The following is a 24,366-nucleotide window of genomic DNA, read 5'->3' as shown; positions in this document are numbered from 1 at the left end:
AGTTTTCAAGATAGCCTGCCATTTCTCAGTAGTTTGGAATAATCTTCTTATCCAACTTAATTTTAAAGAACAAATGAAAGCATCTATATCAATCATCTTTAGCCCTCCATTCACATAGTCTTGAATGAAAACATCTCTCTTGATTTTATCTGACCCACCATTCCATAAATATTGGAACAGGATAGAATTCAACTTTTTCAGAAAGTTTTCATTTGGATTTGGAAGTGAAATAAAAAGGTGATTAAACTGTGATACCAGCAGTGATTTAATTATATGAATTCTACCAATAGGTGTTAAAGACCTTCTACTCCAGGTTTTTAACAATGATTTTAGTTTCATTAGTTTTTTGTCAAAATTCATCTTTGGAATTTCATGAAGATTTACACTAAACTCAATTCCCAAAAGTGTAAATTTGCTTTTACCCCACTGTAACTGAATACTCATTAATGCGTTAATGCGCCAATGGACTTCCAAATTGATGGAGGTGGTGGAAAATTTGGGTGGAACGTGATTAAACAAGGTACCCTCTGTGTTTGAAGTCTGACTTTATATATTAAAGAAGACCTTCCCTGTCCAATACATGACTTTGATTTCCTGATCTATCAAAGTAAGATGTTATTTTAGCTCTGAACATCGGCGTTCGAAGATGGTCTCTGGCACCAACATTCTGATGCGCAGGACTTGGGAGTAAGCGACCCTCCTCGTGGTTTGAGGGGTGACGGAAGTGCCAACATGGACAATACATTATTGTTTTGACTTAAGGCTTCAGAACCTCAAAACTAGCAGTAAAAACCGATCGATGTCCAGTTGTTTTCCCGTTAAGAAACACATTAACATTTCAGTAGTATCAGCAGGCCAGCATAAAATATGTACTTACGAAATATTGTACCCTTGTCTTTCGTTTCCATTGTCAAATTCAAATGATTTGTCATGTATTTCCTCAAAAAGTTTCCCTTTTGTTTCCTATTGAAATCTGAAAGGTCGACATGAATGCACAGTCTGTTTAGAGAAGATGTATGTACCCTACTACAGCTAGTAGTCTAGCGGTAAGAGAAGGAATAACGATTTTCGAAAAATTATAATGTGTACTTTTTGCTTGCAAATGATTAGATTCAGATTCTGAACATGTCAAAATGGCAAGCGGTCACTTGAACCGAATATAAGTATGATATAAAGGAAATTCTTTAGTATGGGAATACGGGATAAATAAGAAACTAGAGTTTGGCCACGGTACATATTGCACATCGTACAAAACCCCACAGTGACGTCAAAACTCGAGCATGCGCAATTATTTATGTCAATGCATTTGTTAAAAATTCATAATTCCGAAAAGATGAAAAAAATAGTCCGTCATTAGATGAGGATCAATAAAAGATAACACATTTTCCATTTGTTGTTGTCTTCATACTTACGCAAGCGATCATGTGAAACCTAAAATTAAACACAAAGGGAATGTCGTCGTTAGATGTCTATTAGCCGAACTCTACAGTTTTGTAGAAGCTGTAGTATGCGTTCTCCTGCTCGTTAATGTATTTGCTCAAACTAAAGTTTGTCTTCGTATAATTGCTTTTTCTAAAAACGTTTTAAAAACGTATCTCGGCTGAGCATGCGTATTGCTAACCGAACGCACCGGCATTCCAGGAAAACCTCTATGAGACGTATAATATATGTATCAGCATTGCCTGTACACTGACACAGTAAACACGCTGTATTAAAGTCTCTATCATGGCCTTAAAAGTTATCGTACATGTATTTTGAATTACCCAGACCCGTGAGGTCATCACCTGATTGGAATCGCCAGAAGCTCTGTCAGCCTATCAAAATCCAACTCAACTTCTAAACAGGGGATTCTATTGATTCGTGTTATTCAATAATGCCGACGGTTCAGGTCAATGATATTTTCACCTAGATTATTGGTTGTTAAGGAAACGCATGGGGTTGGTAGCCAGGTATGGTATGCGTTATCACGTATTTGCTTGATGAGACCTATTTCTGTTGCACCGTGCCATTTGAAGGCGCGTGCGTGTTGGATTTACAAATCGTCCAGGTAATTGGTCAAGGACCGGCCAGCACTGCAGCTGCATACTTACTGATCGATACCAAGACTATCTAACCGACCACCCTTCTCGTTACCGTAGACCAGCAAGCAGGAAATACCGGGATGAAACGTCGGATAGACCGCATCACGCACTTCACGTAAAACAGAAACACCGCGCGCGGGCATAACCTAAGTAATGCTACACCCGAGACACGTATTCGAATCCAGCTTTCGATTAATTAGGTATCGACCAGGTAAGATCTGTAGGTCGGTGTGGCCTGGGGGGTATGTCATACAGTTAGGTATGTGACGTCATACCTTGTATCGTAGACTGTAATACAAGGACAGATTAAGTAATTTACTTCTGGTTTCCTGGGTGGTACAGACAGTGTACATTAAGGGTTAAAACACGTGCTTGACAGGTAAATATACCAACACAACAACTAGGCCCAGTAAATACAACATTTCAAGAACGACAAGTTTACTGCAATAGTTTTGTTATGTTAAACAATTCCGTCAAACAGTTTTTAAGACATCATCACAACAGTCAGACACGAGTAATTAATTTTAATCATTGTACATGTACGTACACAGTTGTAACAGCTTTATTACTACTAGTAAAAACGGTTATAATTAGTAGTACACGTGTTAAATTGTGGGATCCCTACCAATACAAACGAGTAACTTTGTGATCATTACCGGTACACACGTATAGCTGTGTGATCACTAAAATATACACGGGTAACTTTATGATCATTACTGGTGCACAAGTACATATATAAGTGTGTGTTATCACTTACAATACACACGTGTAACTTTGTGATAATTACTTGTACACACGTGTAAATGTATGATCACTTACAATACACAGGTGTTACTTTGTGATAATTACTTGTACACACGTGTAAATGTGTGATCACTTACAATACACAGGTGTAACTTTATTATACTTACTGGCACACAAGTATAAGTGTGTTATCACTTACAATACATACGTGTTACTGTGTGATCATTACTGGTACACACGTATAACTGTGTTATCACTTACAATACATACGTGTAACTTTGTGATCATAACTGTTACACAAGAATAAGTGTGTGATCACTTACAATACACAGATGTAACTTTATTATACTCACTGGTACACAAGTATAAGTGTGTTATCACTTACAATACACACTAGTAACTCTGTGCATAATACTAGCACACACGTACAACTTTGTTATCACTTACAATACACACGTGTAACTTTGTTATCATAACTGTTACACAAGAATAAGTGTGTTATCACTTACAATACACACGCGTTACTGTGTGATCGTTATCGGTACACACGTATAATTGTGGGATCACTTACAACACATACGTGTAATATTGTTATCATTACTGGTACACACGTATAATCTGACAGACCCTTGTTACTGTGATATCACTACTTATTTACAGGTTTTACCTTGTGTTTTACCTTGTGTTTTACCTTGTCGTTTACCTTGTGTTTTACCTTGTGGTTTACCTTGTGTTTTACCTTGTGTTTTACCTTGTGATTTACCTTGTGGTTTACCTTGTGGTTTACCTTGTGGTTTACCTTGTGGTTTACCTTGTGTTTTACCTTGTGGAGTCGTTTTAAAATGCATCAGGTAACAACAGAGACCGGTGACTTTTATTTCGTTCCTTGTTAAAAAAGCAAATCTATTCCTTATGTACATAGAAACCTGATTACGCTTATGAAATGTTTCCGCAAACTCAAGGATCGTTCACACGACAGAGAAATCGTTGTGGACGATACCAATCTGTTACCACAATAAGGAAGTTAGATATAAAATGTTCTGGTCCACCCACTCTGACTCACCACAGCAGGCGGAATAATTGATGGCTTGTTAAATTTGTCGTGTTATTTATGTCGATTTTTCACAACTAGATTTTCTTAATCTCAGTGTTGGGGTTGTACATGGAAACATAATCAGGAACAATGATTGAACCATTTCAAAATATACGTCAGGTGCATGCAAACAACCTTTTTTTAGATAAAACATATAATTAGTACTTGGTACTTAAACATTGCTCACTCGTTTTTTGGCCCTCCAAATTCGATTTTTGTTCATTTCAACGAAATGTGAACTTATTTCGCAGGGTATCGGAAAAGGTATAGAAAATAGGACTAAGAGAACCTAAAGGACAAAGTGTTCTGCTTCATCGAGTCCTCCGCAATAGTAAGTTAGATCCAATACACATAATGTCACGTCGACAGTGAGACCCGCGGTAGTGACGACAAAACTACACTGCACACTACTGAGCATACTCAAAATCATCGACCTTCATATCACACTACTGAGCATACTTAAAAACATCGACATTCATATCACACTACTGAGCATACTTTACACTGCACACTACTGAGCATACTTAAAAACATCGACCTTCATATCACACTACTGAGCATAATCAAAATCATCGACCTTCCTAGCACACTACTGAACATACTCAAAATCATCGACCTTCATATCACACTATTGAGCATACTCAAAATCATCGACCTTCATATCACACTATTGAGCATACTCAAAATCATCGACCTTCATATCACACTACTGAGCATACTCAAAATCATAGACCTTAATATCACACTACTGAGCATACTTAAAATGATTGACCTTCATATCACACTACTGAGCATGCTCAAAATCATCCAACCTTCATATCACACTACTGAGCATACTTAAAAACATCGACCTTCATATCACACTACTGAGAATGCTCAAAATCATCCAACCTTCATATCACCCCACTGAGCTCAAAATCATCGACCTTCCTTCCTAACACACTACTGAGCATACTCAAAATCATCGGCCTTCCTAGCACACTACTGAGCATACTCAAAACCTTCGATCTTCATATCACACTACTGAGAATTCTCAAAATCATCGACCTTCATATCACACTCCTGAGCATACTTAAAAACATCGACCGTCATATCACACTACTGAGCATACTCAAAACCATCGACCTTCACATCACACTACCGAGCTTACTCAAAATCATCGACCTTCATACCACACTACTGAGCATACTTAAAATTATTGACCTTCATATCACACTACTTACTGAGCATACTTAAAACCATCGATCTTCATATCACACTACTGAGCATCCTCAAAATCATCGACCGTCATATCACACTACTGAGCATACTTGAAAACATCGACCTTCATATCACACTCCTGAGCATACTCAAAATCATAGACCTTAATATCCCACTACTGAGCATACTTAAAATGATTGACCTTCATAGCACACTACTGAGCATTCTCAAAATGATCGACCTTCATATCACACTACTGACCATACTTAAAAACATCGACCTTCCTATCACACTACTGAGCATACTCAAAATCATCCAACCATCATATCACACCACTGAGCTCAAAATCATCGACCTTCATATTACACTATTGAGCATACTCAAAATCATAGACCTTAATATCCCACTACTGAGCATACTTAAAATGATTGACCTTCATAGCACACTACTGAGCATTATCAAAATCATCGAACTTCACATCACACTACTGAGCATACTTAAACACATCGACCTTCATATCACACTATTGAGCATTCTCAAAATCATCGACATTCATATCACAATACTGAGAATACTTAAAAACATCGACCTTAATATCACACTACTGAGCATACTCAAAACCATCGACCTTCACATCACACTACCGAGCTTACTCAAAATCACCGACCTTCATATCACACTACTGAGCATTATCAAAATCATCGACCTTCATATCACAATACTGTGCATACTTAAAAACATCGACCTTTATATCACACTACTAAGCATACATATCACACTACTGAGCATAATCAAAACCATCGACCTTCCTAGCACACTACTGAGCCTACTCAAAATCATCCAACCTTCATATCACCCCACTGAGCTCAAAATCATCGACCTTCCTTCCTAACACACTACTGAGCATACTCAAAACCATTGACCTTCATATCACACGACTGAGTACATACTCAAAATCATCGACCTTCATACCACACTACTGAGCATACTTAAAATGATTGACCTTCATAGCACACTACTGAGCATTCTCAAAATGATCGACCTTCATATCACACTACTGACCATACTTAAAAACATCGAACTTCATATCACACTACTGAGCATCCTAAAAATCATCGACCTTCATATCACGCTACTGAGCATTCTCAAAATCATGGACCTTCATATCACACTACTGAGCATAATCAAACCATCAACCTTCATATCACACAACTGAGCATTCTCAAAATCATCGAACTTCATATCACACTACTGAGCATCCTAAAAATCATCGACCTTCATATCACACTCCTGAGCATACTCAAAATCATAGACCTTCCTATCACACTACTGAGCATACTCAAAACCTTCGATCTACATATCACACTACTGAGCATTCTTAAAATCATCGACCTTCATATCACACTCCTGAGCATACTTAAAAACATCGACCGTCATATCACACTACTGAGCATTCGCAAAATCATCGACCTTCATATCACACAAGGCATATCACACTACTGAGCATACTTAGAAACATCGACCTTCATATCACACAACTGAGCATACTCAAAATCATAGACCTTCCTATCACACTACTGAGCATACTCAAAACCATCGATCTTCATATCACACTACTGAGCATCCTCAAAATCATCGACCTTCATATTACACTATTGAGCATACTCAAAATCATAGACCTTCCTATCACACTACTGAGCATACTCAAAACCATCGATCTTCATATCACACTACTGAGAATTCTCAAAATCATCGACCTTCAGATCACACTACTGAGCATACTTAAAACCATCGAACTTCATATCACACTACTGAGCATCCTAAAAATCATCGACCTTCATATCACACTCCTGAGCATACTTAAAAACATCGACGTTCATATCACACTACTGAGCATAATCAAACCATCAACCTTCATATCACACAACTGAGCATTCTCAAAATCATACAAATTCATATCACACTACTGAGCATAATCAAACCATCAACCTTCATATCACACTATTGAGCATACTCAAAATCATCGACCTTCCTAACACACTACTGAGCATACTCAAAACCTTCGATCTACATATCACACTACTGAGCATTCTAAAAATCATCGACCTTCATATCACCCTACTGAGCATACTTAAAAACATCGCCCTTCATATCACACTACTGAGCATATTCAAAATCATCGACCTTCATATCACCCTACTGAGCATACTTAAAAACATCGACCGTCATATCACACTACTGAGCATTCTAAAAATCATCGACCTTCATATCACACTCCTGAGCATACTTAAAAACATCGACTTTCATAGCACACTTCTGAGCATATTCAAAATCATCGACCTTCATATCACACAAGGCATATCACACTACTGAGCATACTCAAAACCTTCGATCTACATATCACACTACTGAGCATTCTAAAAATCATCGACCTTCATATCACACGACTGAGCATACTCAAAATCATCGACCTTCCTAGCACACTACTGAGCATACTCAAAATCATCGACCTTCATATCACACTACTGAGCATACTCAAAATCATCGACCTTCATATCACACTACTGAGCATACTCAAAATCATCGACCTTCATATCACACTACTGAGCATACTCAAAATCATCGACCTTCATATCACACTACTGAGCATACTCAAAATCATCGACCTTCATATCACACTACTGAGCATACTCAAAATCATCGACCTTCATATCACACTACTGAGCATACTCAAAATCATCGACCTTCATATCACACTACTGAGCATACTCAAAATCATCGACCTTCCTAGCACACTACTGAGCATATTCAAAATCATCGACCTTAATATCACACTACTGAGCATACTCAAAATCATCGACCTTCATATCACACTACTGAGCTTAATCAAAACCATCGACCTTCATATCACACCACTGAGCTCAAAATCATCGACCTTCATATCACACTACTGAGCATAAACAAAACCATCGACCTTTATATCACACTACTGAGCATACTCAAAACCATTGACCTTCATATCACACGACTGAGTACACTTAAAACCATCGACCTTTATATCACACTACTAAGCATACTCAAAACCATCGACCTTCACATCACACTACCGAGCTTACTCAAAAACACCGACCTTCATATCACACTACTGAGCATACTCAAAATCATCGACCTTCATATCACACTACTGAGCATACTCAAAACCATTGACCTTCATATCACACGACTGAGTACACTTAAAACCATCGACCTTTATATCACAATACTGGGCATACTCAAAACCATCGACCTTCACATCACACTACCGAGCTTACTCAAAATCACCGACCTTCATATCACACAAGGTAGTAGGATATGTTACAATGATATCATGATGGCACTCAAAAAGCTCCTCTGTAATCTACATTAACCCGCATCTCTTGAAATATTTGTTGTAAGTTTGTCAGTCAACAAGCGATATCTATCGAGATTGTGGTATTCGGAACTCGCCAAGCTAATCGTACATTTACAATCACTTGTGACTGTCAAGTCTGTTGGAAAATTTGGCCGTCGAATCCAACAAGGAAATAGACTGTCAGGAACTCGTCAATTTATCTCAATATGGTCTTGGCCTTTGTCGTGTGTTTACAAAATAGGCTCTAAAATAGTGCACCACTATGTTTTAAAAGCCAGGCATACAACACGTTCGATGGTCCATCTTAGACGCAAACGCTACACAAGTGCTATGGAAACGCTACGCAGGTACTTCGCTTGGAGGTCTTACAGAAACACATGTCTTTGTGTGACGTCACGTATTGTGATGTCACCAAAGCGAGTTGTTTGATTGTCTATGGGTCCAATACATAACCTGCAGACAAAACGTTAATTGTTGAAGAATATGTATGTCCCATTGAAATGAAAACCGAACGATTGGAAATAGAAATTGTGATAACAAGAAGAACGGCGTTTATCTGTATGACATAACGATTCATATTCTGTTACAAACTGTTGTTATTTACTGTTAATAATTATTTAAGTACAAAAATATGTAAACATTGTGGAAACACGATCCTGCTGGAAAGTTTACAACGGACTGATTGACAGACATTCGATAATTTGATGACAGATTTATCATAATTCACGGCTGAATTACAATGTAGTTGTGGGAAAACTCATACCTGCCCTTACTACCTGCCTTGATCAACAGAAACGCCTTCTTTTTTGGTTTATTTGGAAATTTTGTACATATTACTTATATGCAATAATTATAAAGATAATTATTATTTTAATTGATTTTGAGCTGACTCTGATTGGCTGAAACAACATCATGTGACCACCTGTAAAAGTAGTTATAAACCCGAGTGGTTTGCAGGTGTTCAAAAAGTTGGTAGAACAAGTGTTATTAAGCTGCTATAAATAGATTCTGGAACAGGTGTTCAAAAAGGTTGATAGTAAAAGTGTTATTGACCTGCTATAAATAGATTCTGGAATTTTTGTGTTGATCAATTATTATTGCAGATATTTAAACGATTATTGCAGATATTTAATTTAAAAAAAAAAAANGTGGAACACGACACTCTAGTGTATCCGTATCAATATTGTGGAAAACTACACTTTAGTGTATCCGTATCAATACTGTGGAACACGACACTTTAGTGTATCCGTATCAATATTGTGAAACAGGACACTATAGTTTATCCGTATTAATATTGTGGAAACGACACTTATTAGTTTACCCGTATCAATACTGTGGAACACAACACTATAGTTTACTGTGGACTACGACACTTTAGTGTATCCGTATCAATACTGTGGAACACGACACTTAAGTGTATCCGTACGTATCAATATTGTGGATAACGACACTTTAGTGTAACCGTATCAATATTGTGGAAAACGACACTTAAGTGTATCCGTATCAATACTGTGGAACACGACACTCTAGTGTATCCGTATCAATATTGTGGAAAACGACACTTTAGTGTATCCGTATCAATACTGTGGAAAACGACACTTTAGTGTATCCGTATTAATAATGTGGAAACGACACTTTAGTGTATCCGTATCAATAATGTAGACCAAGACATTTTAGTTTACCCGTATCAATACTGTAGACCACGACACTATAGTTTACCCGTATCAATACTTTGGAACACGACACTTAAGTGTATCCGTAACAATACTGGGGAACACGACACTTAAGTGTATCCGTAACAATACTGTGGAACACGACACTTAAGTGTATCCGTAACAATACTGTGGAACGCGACACTTAAGTGTATCCGTAACAATACTGTGGAACACGACACTTAAGTGTATCCGTAACAATACTGGGGAACACGACACTTAAGTGTATCCGTAACAATACTGTGGAACGCGACACTTAAGTGTATCCGTAACAATACTGTGGAACGCGACACTTAAGTGTATCCGTAACAATACTGTGGAACGCGACACTTAAGTGTATCCGTAACAATACTGTGGAACGCGACACTTAAGTGTATCCGTAACAATACTGGGGAACACGACACTTAAGTGTATCCGTATCAATACTTTGGAACACGACACTTAAGTGTATCCATAACAATACTTTGGAACACAACACTATAGTGTATCCGTATCAATATTGTGAAACACGACACTATAGTGTATCCGTATCAATATTGTGGAAACGACACTTATTAGTTTACCCGTATCAATACTGTGGAACACAACACTATAGTTTACTGTGGACTACGACACTTTAGTGTATCCGTATCAATACTGTGGAACACGACACTTAAGTGTATCCGTACGTATCAATATTGTGGATAACGACACTTTAGTGTATCCGTATCAATATTGTGGAAAACGACACTCTAGTGTATCCGTATTAATACTGTGGAACGACACTTTAGTGTATCCGTATTAATAATGTGGAAACGACACTTTAGTGTATCCGTATCAATAATGTAGACCACGACATTTTAGTTTACCCGTACAATACTGTGGAACACAACACTGTAGTTTACCCGTATCAATACTGTAGACCACGACACTATAGTTTACACGGATCAATACTTTGGACCACGACACTATAGTTTACCCGCATCAATACTGTAGACCAAGACACTATAGTTTACCCGTATCAATACTGTGGACTATGACACGATAGTTTACCTGTATCAATACTTTGGACCATGACACTATAGTTTACCCATATCAATACTGTGGACTATGACACTATAGTTTACCCGGATCAATACTTTGGACCACGACTCTATAGTTTACCCGTATCAATACTGTGGACCACCACACTATAGTTTACCCGGATCAATACTGTGGAGCAAAACACTATAGTTTACCCGTATCAATACTGTAGGCCACGACACTATAGTTTACCCGGATCAATACTGTGGAGCAAAACACTATAGTTTACCCGTATCAATACTGTAGACCACGACACTATAGTTTACCCGTATCATTACTTTGGACCACGACACTATAGTTTACCCACATCAATACTGTGGACTATGACACTATAGTTTATTCGGATCAATACTGTGGACTTTGGCACTATAGTTTACCCGGATCAATACTTTGGACCATGACACTATAGTTTACCCATATAAATACTGTGGACTATGACACTATAGTTTATTCGGATCAATACTGTGGACTTTGGCACTATAGTTTACCCGGATCAGTACTTTGGACCACGACACTATAGTTTACCCATGTCAATACTTTGGACCATGACACTATAGTTTACCCATATAAATACTGTGGACTATGACACTATAGTTTATTCGGATCAATACTGTGGACTTTGGCACTATAGTTTACCCGGATCAGTACTTTGGACCACGACACTATAGTTTACCCTGATCAATACTTTGGACCACGACACTATAGTTTACCCGTATCATTACTTTGGACCACGACACTATAGTTTACCCATGTCAATACTTTGGACCATGACACTATAGTTTACCCGTATCAATACTTTGGACCACTTTCGACCACGACACTATAGTTTACCCAGATCAATACTGTGGACTATGACACTATAGTTTATTCGGATCAATACTGTGGACTTTGGCACTATAGTTTACCCGGATCAATACTTTGGACCACGACGCTATAGTTTACCCGTATCAATACTGTGGACCACCACACTATAGTTTACCCGGATCAATACTGTGGAGCAAAACACTATAGTTTACCCATATCAATACTGTGGACTATGTCACTATAGTTTACCGGTATCAATACTTTGGACCACGACACTATAGTTTACCCATGTCAATACTTTGGACCATGACACTATAGTTTACCCACATCAATACTGTGGACTATGACACTATAGTTTATTCGGATCAATACTGTGGACTTTGGCACTATAGTTTACCCGGATCAGTACTTTGGACCACGACACTATAGTTTACCCATGTCAATACTTTGGACCATGACACTATAGTTTACCCATATAAATACTGTGGACTATGACACTATAGTTTATTCGGATCAATACTGTGGACTTTGGCACTATAGTTTACCCGGATCAATACTTTGGACCATGACACTATAGTTTACCCATATAAATACTGTGGACTATGACACTATAGTTTATTCGGATCAATACTGTGGACTTTGGCACTATAGTTTACCCGGATCAATACTTTGGACCATGACACTATAGTTTACCCATATAAATACTGTGGACTATGACACTATAGTTTATTCGGATCAATACTGTGGACTTTGGCACTATAGTTTACCCGGATCAATACTTTGGACCACGACGCTATAGTTTACCCGTATCAATACTGTGGACCACCACACTATAGTTTACCCGGATCAATACTGTGGATTATGACACTATAGTTACCCGTATCAATACTGTGGACTTTGACACTATAGTTTACCCGGATCAATACTGTGGAGCAAAACACTATAGTTTACCCGTATCAATACTGTAGGCCACGACACTATAGTTTACCCGGATCAATACATTTGACCACGACACTATAGTTTACCCTGATCAATATTGTGGACTAAGACACTATAGTTTACCCGGATCAATACTTTGGACCACGACACTATAGTTTACCCGTATCAATACTGTGGACTATGACACTATAGTTTACTGGGATCAATACTTTGGATCACGACACTATAGTTTACCCGCATCAATACTGTGGACTTTGACACTATAGAATACCCGTATCAATACTTACGACCACGACACTATAGTTTGTCTGTATCAATACTTTGGACCACGACACTATAGTTTACCCGTATCAATACTTTGGACCACGACACTATAGTTTACCCGTATCATTTCTTTGGACCAGGACACTATAGTTTACCCGTATCAATACTGTAGACCACGACACTATAGTTTACCCGGATCAATACTGAGTACTATGACACTATAGTTTACCCGGATCAATACTTTGGACCACGCCACTATATTTTACCCGGATCAATACTGTGGACTATGACACTATAGTTTACCCGTTTCAATACTTTGGACCACGACACTATAGTTTACCCTGATCAATACATTGGACCACGACACTATAGTTTACCCGTGTCATTTCTTTGGACCAGGACACTATAGTTTACCCGTATCAATACTGTAGACCACGACACTATAGTTTACCCTGATCAATACCTTGGACCACGACACTATAGTTTACCCGTATCAATACTGTGGACTATGGCACTATAGTTTACCCGGATCAATACTTTGGACCACGCCACTATATTTTACCCGGATCAATACTGTGGACTAGGACACTATAGTTTACCCGTTTCAATACTTTGGACCACGACACTATAGTTTACCCGGATCAATACATTTGACCACGACACTATAGTTTACCCTGATCAATACATTGGACCACGACACTATAGTTTACCCGTATCATTACTTTGGACCACGAAACTATAGTATACCCTGATCAATACATTGGACCACGACACTATAGTTTACCCTGATCAATACCTTGGACCACGACACTATAGTTTACCCGTATCATTTCTTTGGACCAGGACACTATAGTTTACCCGTATCAATACTGTAGACCACGACACTATAGTTTACCCTGATCAATACATTGGACCACGACACTATAGTTTACCCGTGTCATTTCTTTGGACCAGGACACTATAGTTTACCCGTATCAATACTGTAGACCACGACACTATAGTTTACCCGGATCAATACTTTGGACCACGCCACTATATTTTACCCGGATCAATACTGTGGACTATGACACTATAGCTTACCCGGATCAATACTTTGGATCACGACACTATAGTTTAACCGGATCAATACTTTGGACCACGACACTATATTTTACCCAGATCAATAATGTGGACTATGACACTATAGTTTACCCGGATCAATACTTTGGACCACGCCACTATATTTTACCCGGATCAATACTGTGGACTATGACACTATAGTTTACCCGGATCAATACTGTGGACTATTACACTATAGTTTACCCGTTTCAATACTTTGGACCACGACACTCTAGATTACCCGGATCAATACTATGGACTATGACACTATAATTTACCCGTATCAATACTTTGGACTATGACACTATATTTTACCCGGATCAATACTGTGGACTAGGACACTATAGTTTACCCGTATCATTACTTTGGACCACGACACTATAGTTGACCCGTATCAATACTTTGGACCATGAGACTATAGTTTACCCGTATCAATACTTTGGACCACGACACTCTAGATCACCCGTATCAATACTGTGGACTATGACACTATAGTTTACCCGTATCAATCCTTTGACCACGACACTAAAGTTTACCCGTATCAATACTGTGGACCACGACACTATAGTTTACCCGGATCAATACTGTGGACTATGACACTATAGTTTACCCGTATCAATACTTTGGACCACGACACTCTAGGTTACCCGTATCAATACTTTGGACCACGACACTATAGTTGACCCGTATCAATACTTTGGACCACGACACTCTAGATTACCCGGATCAATACTATGGACTATGACACTATAGTTTACCCGGATCAATACTTTGGACCACGACATTATAGTTTACCCGGATCAATACTGTGGACTATGACACTATAGTGTATTCGGATCAATACTGTGGACTTTGGCACTATAGTTTACCCGGATCAGTACTTTGGACCACGACACTATAGTTTACCCGTATCAATACTTTGGACCATGACACTATAGTTTACCCGTATCAATACTGTGGACCACGACCCTATAGTTTACCCGGATCAATACTTTGGACCACGACACTCTAGATTCCCCGTATCAATACTTTGGACCACGACACTAAAGTTAACCCGTATCAATACTGTGGACCACGACACTATAGTTTACCCGGATCAATACTTTGGACCACGACACTATAATTAACTCGTATCAATACTGTAGAACATTACTATTAGTGTTTAAGATACTTCATTGCATGGCCCTGCAACATCTGAAAGATATAGTGCAACCGTTTATCTATTAAGGACGACTAGATTTTTCAACACTCCAATATGTAGAACAGTAAGTTATGATGGTAGCTATTTTTCAAGTACATTTAGACTCATTCGCTCTCAATTTTGATTTATCCAATGTAAACTCTCTATCACAATTTAAAGCTCTACTCTTGAAAAAATAATGAAACTGTCTCTGCTACAACAAAAACGTTTGCAAATGATGGCAGTCGAAATATAAATATAAGTATGTGCCAACTTAGAATGAAGCCAGCAATTTGAACTCTGACCTTTTTCTTGACCGTTTAAAAGATTCTCCAATATGCACATGCAACCTTGGTGAGGAAACCGCGGAACATTATATGTTTATCTGTCCTTTATCCACCATTCCCGATTGACACTTAGAAATCAGCTGATTAACCAAAATATAACCCATGACCATTTTAATATAAACACATTACTTCATGGATGTCATGAGTGTGATGAAGAAACCAATGCACAAAAGATTTGTTTAATGATAACTATACATGGTACGGTGGGGACATGGAGACACACTATATGAATCGTTTATGTTTGTTTGATGATTTCAATGATGAGCCGTATCAATAATGTTGACCACGACACTATAGTTAACCGTTTCAATACTGTCGACCACGACACTATAGTTTACCCGTATCAATAATGTTGACCACGACACAATAGTTTACCCTGATCAATACTCCAGAACAAGACAGTATTGTTTACGCTGCATACAACAACATTTTTGTGCATTTGTTTGGGTTTTTTTGTACATGTATCATAGAGAAATTTATTCATTTAAAACGATTTCATATGAAAAATCTTCTGTTGCTTATGCCATGTTTTTACAAGAACTTGATGCAATTATGGCAGGAATCGTGATGTATTGACATTTTTTAAAAAGTCATTATGAACCTGATTGCGATGTTTGAGACAGATGAAGTCAATGGTTGATGGTCTAATTAAGCCCAGATCTCGCACATCATACTGACGACACTGGGGTTTCTTAGCAACAATGATTGCGTTCTAAGCCGTCGTGTTTTGTCTGTTGAGGGTTTCTTAAATGCTATTCACATGAACACAGAAGTAATGACCAGTGATTATATTCTCAATGATGTCAAGCGGCAACCGATGCTGGCTAAGAGTCCACACGAAAAATTATTTTACTCTTTACAACTCAAACTGATAAAGCTAGGGTAAACTCCGAACGAAAATCAAAAAGACTTTTTTTTAAGACTTGTAGCACTGAGGATCGTTCTACAATGATAATGTGAGTCATGGTTTATCTCATGCTACAGTAAGATTTCTCGCCTTCCAGGTTTACGAACCAGTAAATTTCAGTAACTGGAGTTCGGAAGGTGAAGGTTTGAGTCTGAGACAATAAAATATACTCAGTCAAGCCTCGTTCATTCCTCAAGCTTTCTATCAAACCAATCGTAAACGCGACTTGTTACTCGTTTTGTAATTACAAGATAAAAACAATCATTCAATCGAGGGTCCCGCAGAGTTGAGATACCATCCTGGAAATTCGGAACTGACCTCTGCGTTCTCATCTGAGGTATTGAAGAGATTTAACTTTTTCTACTGTATAATACGGATACATCGTTGAGTTCCGCTACCGCAGGACTATGGTTAGTGTTTATACAAGACAGATTATGTTTGGCAATGATATGACTATAATCTGTACCTGTGGCTGTAATGATTAATTTGATTATGTAGGGAGGCACTTTCACTTTTTCACAACTACTCGACTGATGCATAAGTAAGCTAATATTGGGAGGTAACGTCTTTAAACAATGACAATTGGGGGACCGAAACACAGGTTTATCTGAGGAGGAAACATAACTATAAACTGCTGACTTTCTGATAAATTTGTAATAAAACTGGAGCATTAACATAAATGACTAAAGAAAGAACATTGATCAAAGTTGCAACAATAAACTACATAAAATGTTGTTAGGGCCTATACATATATATCCTCAAACACTCTAAACAATAAACTACATAAAATGTTGTTAGGGCCTATACATATATATCCTCAAACACTCTAAACAATAAACTACATAAAATGTTGTTAGGGCCTATACATATATATCCTCAAACACTCTAAACAATAAACTACATAAAATGTTGTTAGGGCCTATACATATATATCCTCAAACACTCTAAACAATAAACTACATAAAATGTTGTTAGGGCCTATACATATATATCCTCAAACACTCTAAACAATAAACTACATAAAATGTTGTTAGGGCCTATACATATATATCCTCAAACACTCTAAACAATAAACTACATAAAATGTTGTTAGGGCCTATACATATATATCCTCAAACACTCTAAACAATAAACTACATAAAATGTTGTTAGGGCCTATACATATATATCCTCAAACACTCTAAACAATAAACTACATAAAATGTTGTTAGGGCCTATACATATATATCCTCAAACACTCTAAACAATAAACTACATAAAATGTTGTTAGGGCCTATACATATATATCCTCAAACACTCTAAACAATAAACTACATAAAATGTTGTTAGGGCCTATACATATATATCCTCAAACACTCTAAACAATAAACTACATAAAATGTTGTTAGGGCCTATACATATATATCCTCAAACACTCTAAACAATAAACTACATAAAATGTTGTTAGGGCCTATACATATATATCCTCAAACACTCTAAACAATAAACTACATAAAATGTTGTTAGGGCCTATACATATATATCCTCAAACACTCTAAACAATAAACTACATAAAATGTTGTTAGGGCCTATACATATATATCCTCAAACACTCTAAACAATAAACTACATAAAATGTTGTTAGGGCCTATACATATATATCCTCAAACACTCTAAACAATAAACTACATAAAATGTTGTTAGGGCCTATACATATATATCCTCAAACACTCTAAACAATAAACTACATAAAATGTTGTTAGGGCCTATACATATATATCCTCAAACACTCTAAACAATAAACTACATAAAATGTTGTTAGGGCCTATACATATATATCCTCAAACACTCTAAACAATAAACTACATAAAATGTTGTTAGGGCCTATACATATATATCCTCAAACACTCTAAACAATAAACTACATAAAATGTTGTTAGGGCCTATACATATATATCCTCAAACACTCTAAACAATAAACTACATAAAATGTTGTTAGGGCCTATACATATATATCCTCAAACACTCTAAACAATAAACTACATAAAATGTTGTTAGGGCCTATACATATATATCCTCAAACACTCTAAACAATAAACTACATAAAATGTTGTTAGGGCCTATACATATATATCCTCAAACACTCTAAACAATAAACTACATAAAATGTTGTTAGGGCCTATACATATATATCCTCAAACACTCTAAACAATAAACTACATAAAATGTTGTTAGGGCCTATACATATATATCCTCAAACACTCTAAACAATAAACTACATAAAATGTTGTTAGGGCCTATACATATATATCCTCAAACACTCTAAACAATAAACTACATAAAATGTTGTTAGGGCCTATACATATATATCCTCAAACACTCTAAACAATAAACTACATAAAATGTTGTTAGGGCCTATACATATATATCCTCAAACACTCTAAACAATAAACTACATAAAATGTTGTTAGGGCCTATACATATATATCCTCAAACACTCTAAACAATAAACTACATAAAATGTTGTTAGGGCCTATACATATATATCCTCAAACACTCTAAACAATAAACTACATAAAATGTTGTTAGGGCCTATACATATATATCCTCAAACACTCTAAACAATAAACTACATAAAATGTTGTTAGGGCCTATACATATATATCCTCAAACACTCTAAACAATAAACTACATAAAATGTTGTTAGGGCCTATACATATATATCCTCAAACACTCTAAACAATAAACTACATAAAATGTTGTTAGGGCCTATACATATATATCCTCAAACACTCTAAACAATAAACTACATAAAATGTTGTTAGGGCCTATACATATATATCCTCAAACACTCTAAACAATAAACTACCCAAAATGTTGTTAGGGCCTATACATATATATCCTCAAAGACTCTATCAAAAGGACTAAACTAATAATTCCAGTTGGTACTGGAAACTTTGCCTGGTTTTTATGATGTTATAAGTAAATACATCACTTACCTAGTTCGCGACGACACAAATATCTAACTCAATTTCTGGATAATCCTGGGTATTCTTGACCACTGTCCAAGCTTTAACCAACGCACAACTGGAATATTGAATGAGGATGATGTATAATTTGAATTAAATGATCGGCTCGTTGTCCCTGGTGTCAATGCCTGAGATACCTGGTCTCTGCGGGCTGACTGAGACAATCAGCGGTAGTGATATAATTAGTTCTATGTGGGGTGGACGCGCAGGTATTAAATAATGCGTGTTGCTAGGCAAAATCAAATATTCATTAGATAAACAGACTTTTTTCCAGATGCATCAGCTAGTATGTGTTAAGATATAGGGACGCCTGTATGTTACACACGACATACACCTGGTATTGTCGCATGTATTAGTGCTCAATCAACATAAAGATACAAATAGGGTTCCGAGTTTTTATCACATACTCATCCGTTATATGGGTTATCTTGTATGTGCGATACTGTTAGCTGTACATAGACCACCTCCCAAGCTGACCCATATCTAGCAGACATTCGTCATATTCGCCCGCACGTTCCATATCTGCACGACACGAGCAATGTCCGTTGTTGCTAATAATTTTAATGTTTTACTCCAATGTTTAACGTGTAAGATATGCTAACAATGTTATGAAATGATCATCTGCATAATGTACTTAGCCGACTAGATTAGGAAAACCGGACACGCGCTCTTTATTATATGGTAACAGTTATGATATTAATGGATATGCAAACTATATATTGGGTAGATAAACGATAAGATTGAAATTAATACATAGAGATCGTTGGTGTTGGAAAAAGGGAGAGGGGCTGGAATAAGAGAGGAGGTCGAGAGGAGAGAAAGATGGGAATAGTCAAAGTAAAATGTAGGTATCCTGGTTATTCAATATGACTGTTGGGTATTATATGTTCAACAGTTTGGAACAAGAAATGAACAATTGTACAGACCTACAAATTTGAATGTTTAGATTGTAGTCAAGGTTTGCATCTCCGAAGAGAAGGTGTTCAACAGTGATTTCGTTATACCAGTCGCGGGATTGAAGCATTATGTTACGGGATTGATCTTTATTTTTTACAGTTTACTAAGAAATGGGAAGAGTCTTTTGAGTCATTTCCGCAGTCGCAAGTAGAGTTGTCTCGAAGGTGAGCTTTATAAAGGTCGTAATTTAAAGAGCTACTGCGGTTTCGTAATTGACAATATATTAACTTTTCTAGACCAATATTCAAGCATTTAATATAAGAAGGGACAGTGTCTTGAGGTTGAATAAGAGTTTTGAATTGTTTTATAGATTCTGATGACTTTTTTCTATTGGTAGATTATTCCAGGAGTCTGAAGTTCTTGGTATGAAGGATGATTTTGTGACTTGCAGTCTATAGTGTGGGTTTTGAAAGTTATTCCTGTTTCTAAGATTATAGTTAAAGAAGTTTGACACAATGGGTGGAAAAAGAGATTTTAGAAATGGGGAAGCATTATCATAATAAATATTATAAAACATGGATAATTTTCTGTTCCTGCGTCTATCTGTCAATGATTTCCATCCGAGCTCTCTGTAAAAAAAATGTTTGTAAAAATAGGTAATCCATTGATTATTCGACCTGCTTCATACTGCATGTTCTCTAATTTATTCGAAAATGTTATATTACAATTGTCCCATACTTCGCAGGCATATTCAAATAGTGTTCTTATAAAAACAAGGTATATTTTTTCTAATTTTATTAGCTCACCTGCAAAATTCTTCTTCTCCAGTTCTAGAAATGCTAGAATCAAATACTACTCATAGTTGTAAAGGCCTTTGGGTGGTTTTAAAAATTTGTGATTTTCATGTCTCCTAGCCCGCCCGTTTGTTCCTGGGGAGGGGGTGAAGTCTAGTATAGTTTATATAGGAAATAAACATAATAGGCCATATCTACCATTGTTTTGAACGGAAGTTGTTCCTATTTGACAGAAATACTTGTTAGGGGGAGGGGGTCTGCAGGTAAAAAATGTATGACCCTGACCCCCTAGGGGGCTAAGTTAGGGGCCAGAAATAAGGGGGGGGGTAGGGAAATTTCAACCTTTGGTGAAATAAATGGTTAATGAACTTTAACCATTTATTTCACCAAAGGTTTAGTTGTTCCATGTCATACATTGTAGTTTATTACTTGTTTTATATCCTTTAAATTTTTAGAATAGTGTGCTACATGTAATGCGGTGTCGTCAGCAAAACGTCTAGTGATTGATAATAGCGTATTTGAAATAGCGTTATACTAGGACAAGAAGTGGCCCTAAAACTGAACCTTGAGGAACTCCGGCTTTGATAGATACTTCAGAAGATAAAGCATTTGTTTAGTACGACTGACTGGCGTCTGTTACTTAAGTAGTTTTATCCAATCTAAAAGTTTACCTTTTATCCCGTATTTTTCTAATTTAATTATTAGACCTTTATGCCATACTCGGTCGAAAGCTTTAGAAAAAGTCACAAAAAACAAGAGCAGTAAGTATGCTATGATAGAGTGTGATGAGTTAGTGAGTTGTAGAGTGATTTGGTAAGAAGCCAGACTGTAAAGTATAGAGAAGTTTATTGCTGGGGAAATAGTTGTAGATGTGCTTATGAATTATTCGTTCGAAAAGTTTGCCAATGCAGCTAAGTAAATAAATGGGTCTGTAGTTATTTGCCGATTTTTTGAAAATAGGTGTCACATGGGCAAGTTTCCATGGATCAGGAAATACAGAAGTACGAAAGTATTAGTTGAATAGAAGTGTAAGGGGTGAAGATATTTAATTGGATATTATTTTTAACCTTTTATGACTTATGCCGTCAGAACCAGCAGCTTTATTGGTGTCTAAAATGTTGATTAAATTTACCTTCACGACATCGGCCAACCTCGGCAACTGACAGTCTACCAGAATGAAATTTACCTAAAAGACTACGGCCAACCTCGGCGATTGACAGTCTACGAAAATAGACTACGGCCAACATCGGCGACTGACAGTCTACCAGAATAAAAACTACATACAAGACTACGGCCAACCTCGGTGACTGACAGTCTACCAGAATAAAATTTACCTTCACGACTTCGGCCAACCTCGGCGACTGACAGTCTACCAAAATAGACTACGGCCAACATCGGCGACTGACAGTCTACCAGAATGAAAACTACCTACAAGACTACGGCCAACCTCGGCGACTGACAGTTTACCAGAATAAAATATACCTACAAGACTACGGCCAATCTCGGCGACTGACAGTTTACCAGAATCAAATTTACCTTCACGACTTCGGCCAACCTCGGCGATTGACAGTCTACCAGAATCAAATTTACCTTCACGACTTCGGCCAACCTCGGCGGTTGACAGTCTACCAGAATAGACTACGGCCAAACTCGGCGACTGACAGTTTACCAGAATAAAATTTACCCACATGACTACGGCCAACATCGGCGACTGACAGTCTACCAGAATAAAAGCTACCTACAAGACTACGGCCAACTTCGACGTCTTCAAGTATCCCATTTAAACCATGTTTGTAAAAGTTCTAGTTGTAAGACCATGGCCAACTTTGGGGACCGACAGTCTGATGGCAAAGTCAACCATCTTGTTACGTAAACAAAACATTAGAAATAAGAAGCACCAATTAAAAAAAAAATGTTTGTAGAAGCAGGAAACCAAACTATTTTTACAGCACCGGATGATCAATTCGGTTTAGAGTTCTTCAGAGGTATTTTTTTTTAAATATGAACAATCAAAGTGTTCCCAAACCAGAGAAAATGGAAAGAAGCATTTTAAACCATTTTTAACGTTACATTTTGCTACAACAGATAATTTATTCCTAAAGTATTACTTAATCTTAAACCCTGACAAAATAAACTGCAGCTACAAGGACAGGCCCAGCTACAAGGATAGGGCCAGCTACAAGGATAGGCCCGACTACAAGGATAGGGCCAGCTACAAGGATAGGGCCAGCTACAAGATAGACCAAGCTACAAGGATAAGGCCAGCTACAAGATAGGCCCAGCTACAAGGATAGGGCCAGCTACAAGGATAGGGCTAGCTACAAGATAGGCCAAGCTACAAGGAAAGGGCCAGCTACAAGATAGGCCAAGCTACAAGGATAGGGCCAGCTACAAGGATAGGGCCAGCTACAAGGATAGGCCCAGCTACAAGGATAGGCCCAGCTACAAGGATAGGGCCAGCTACAAGATAGGCCAAGCTACAAGGATAAGGCCAGCTAGAAGGATAGGGCCAGCTACAAGATAGGTCCAGCTACAAGGATAAGGCCAGCTACAAGGATAAGGCCAGCTACAAGATAGGCCCAGCAACAAGGATAAGGCCAGGTACAAGGATAGGGCCAGCTACAAGATAGGCCAAGCTACAAGGATATGGCCAGCTACAAGGATAAGGCCAGCTACAAGATAGGCCAAGCTAAAAGGATATGGCCAGCTACAAGGATAGGGCCAGCTACAAGATAGGCCCAGCTACAAGGATATGGCCAGCTACAAGGATAAGGCCAGCTACAAGATAGGCCAAGCTACAAGGATAAGGCCAGCTACAAGGATAGGGCCAGCTACAAGATAGGCC

At 37.6% G+C, this 24,366-nt stretch overlaps 1 protein-coding gene across 2 annotated transcripts in view; it reads right to left on the bottom strand.

The window, feature by feature from the left end:
• LOC110459664 (cell wall integrity and stress response component 2-like) overlaps window positions 1-24,366 on the bottom strand; it is a 99,842-nt gene that overhangs the window by 58,542 nt on the left and 16,934 nt on the right. Inside the window, exon 1 of one of the 2 annotated variants that reach the window (XM_021512026.1) lies at window positions 19,801-20,001. The exons of the other annotated variant lie outside the window; for it this stretch is intronic. The gene's annotated coding sequence lies outside the window, so the exon portion shown is untranslated. Of the gene's footprint in view, window positions 1-19,800; window positions 20,002-24,366 lie in introns of those variants that run through there. 2 annotated transcript variants of the gene reach the window in all.

This window comes from Mizuhopecten yessoensis, unplaced genomic scaffold, assembly GCF_002113885.1.
Source record: "Mizuhopecten yessoensis strain PY_sf001 unplaced genomic scaffold, ASM211388v2 scaffold10181, whole genome shotgun sequence".
In the NCBI taxonomy this organism is placed as follows: Eukaryota; Metazoa; Mollusca; class Bivalvia; order Pectinida; family Pectinidae; genus Mizuhopecten; species Mizuhopecten yessoensis.
The sequence above is the reverse complement of the archived record's forward strand: the minus strand, read 5'-3'. Positions and strand labels throughout refer to the sequence as shown.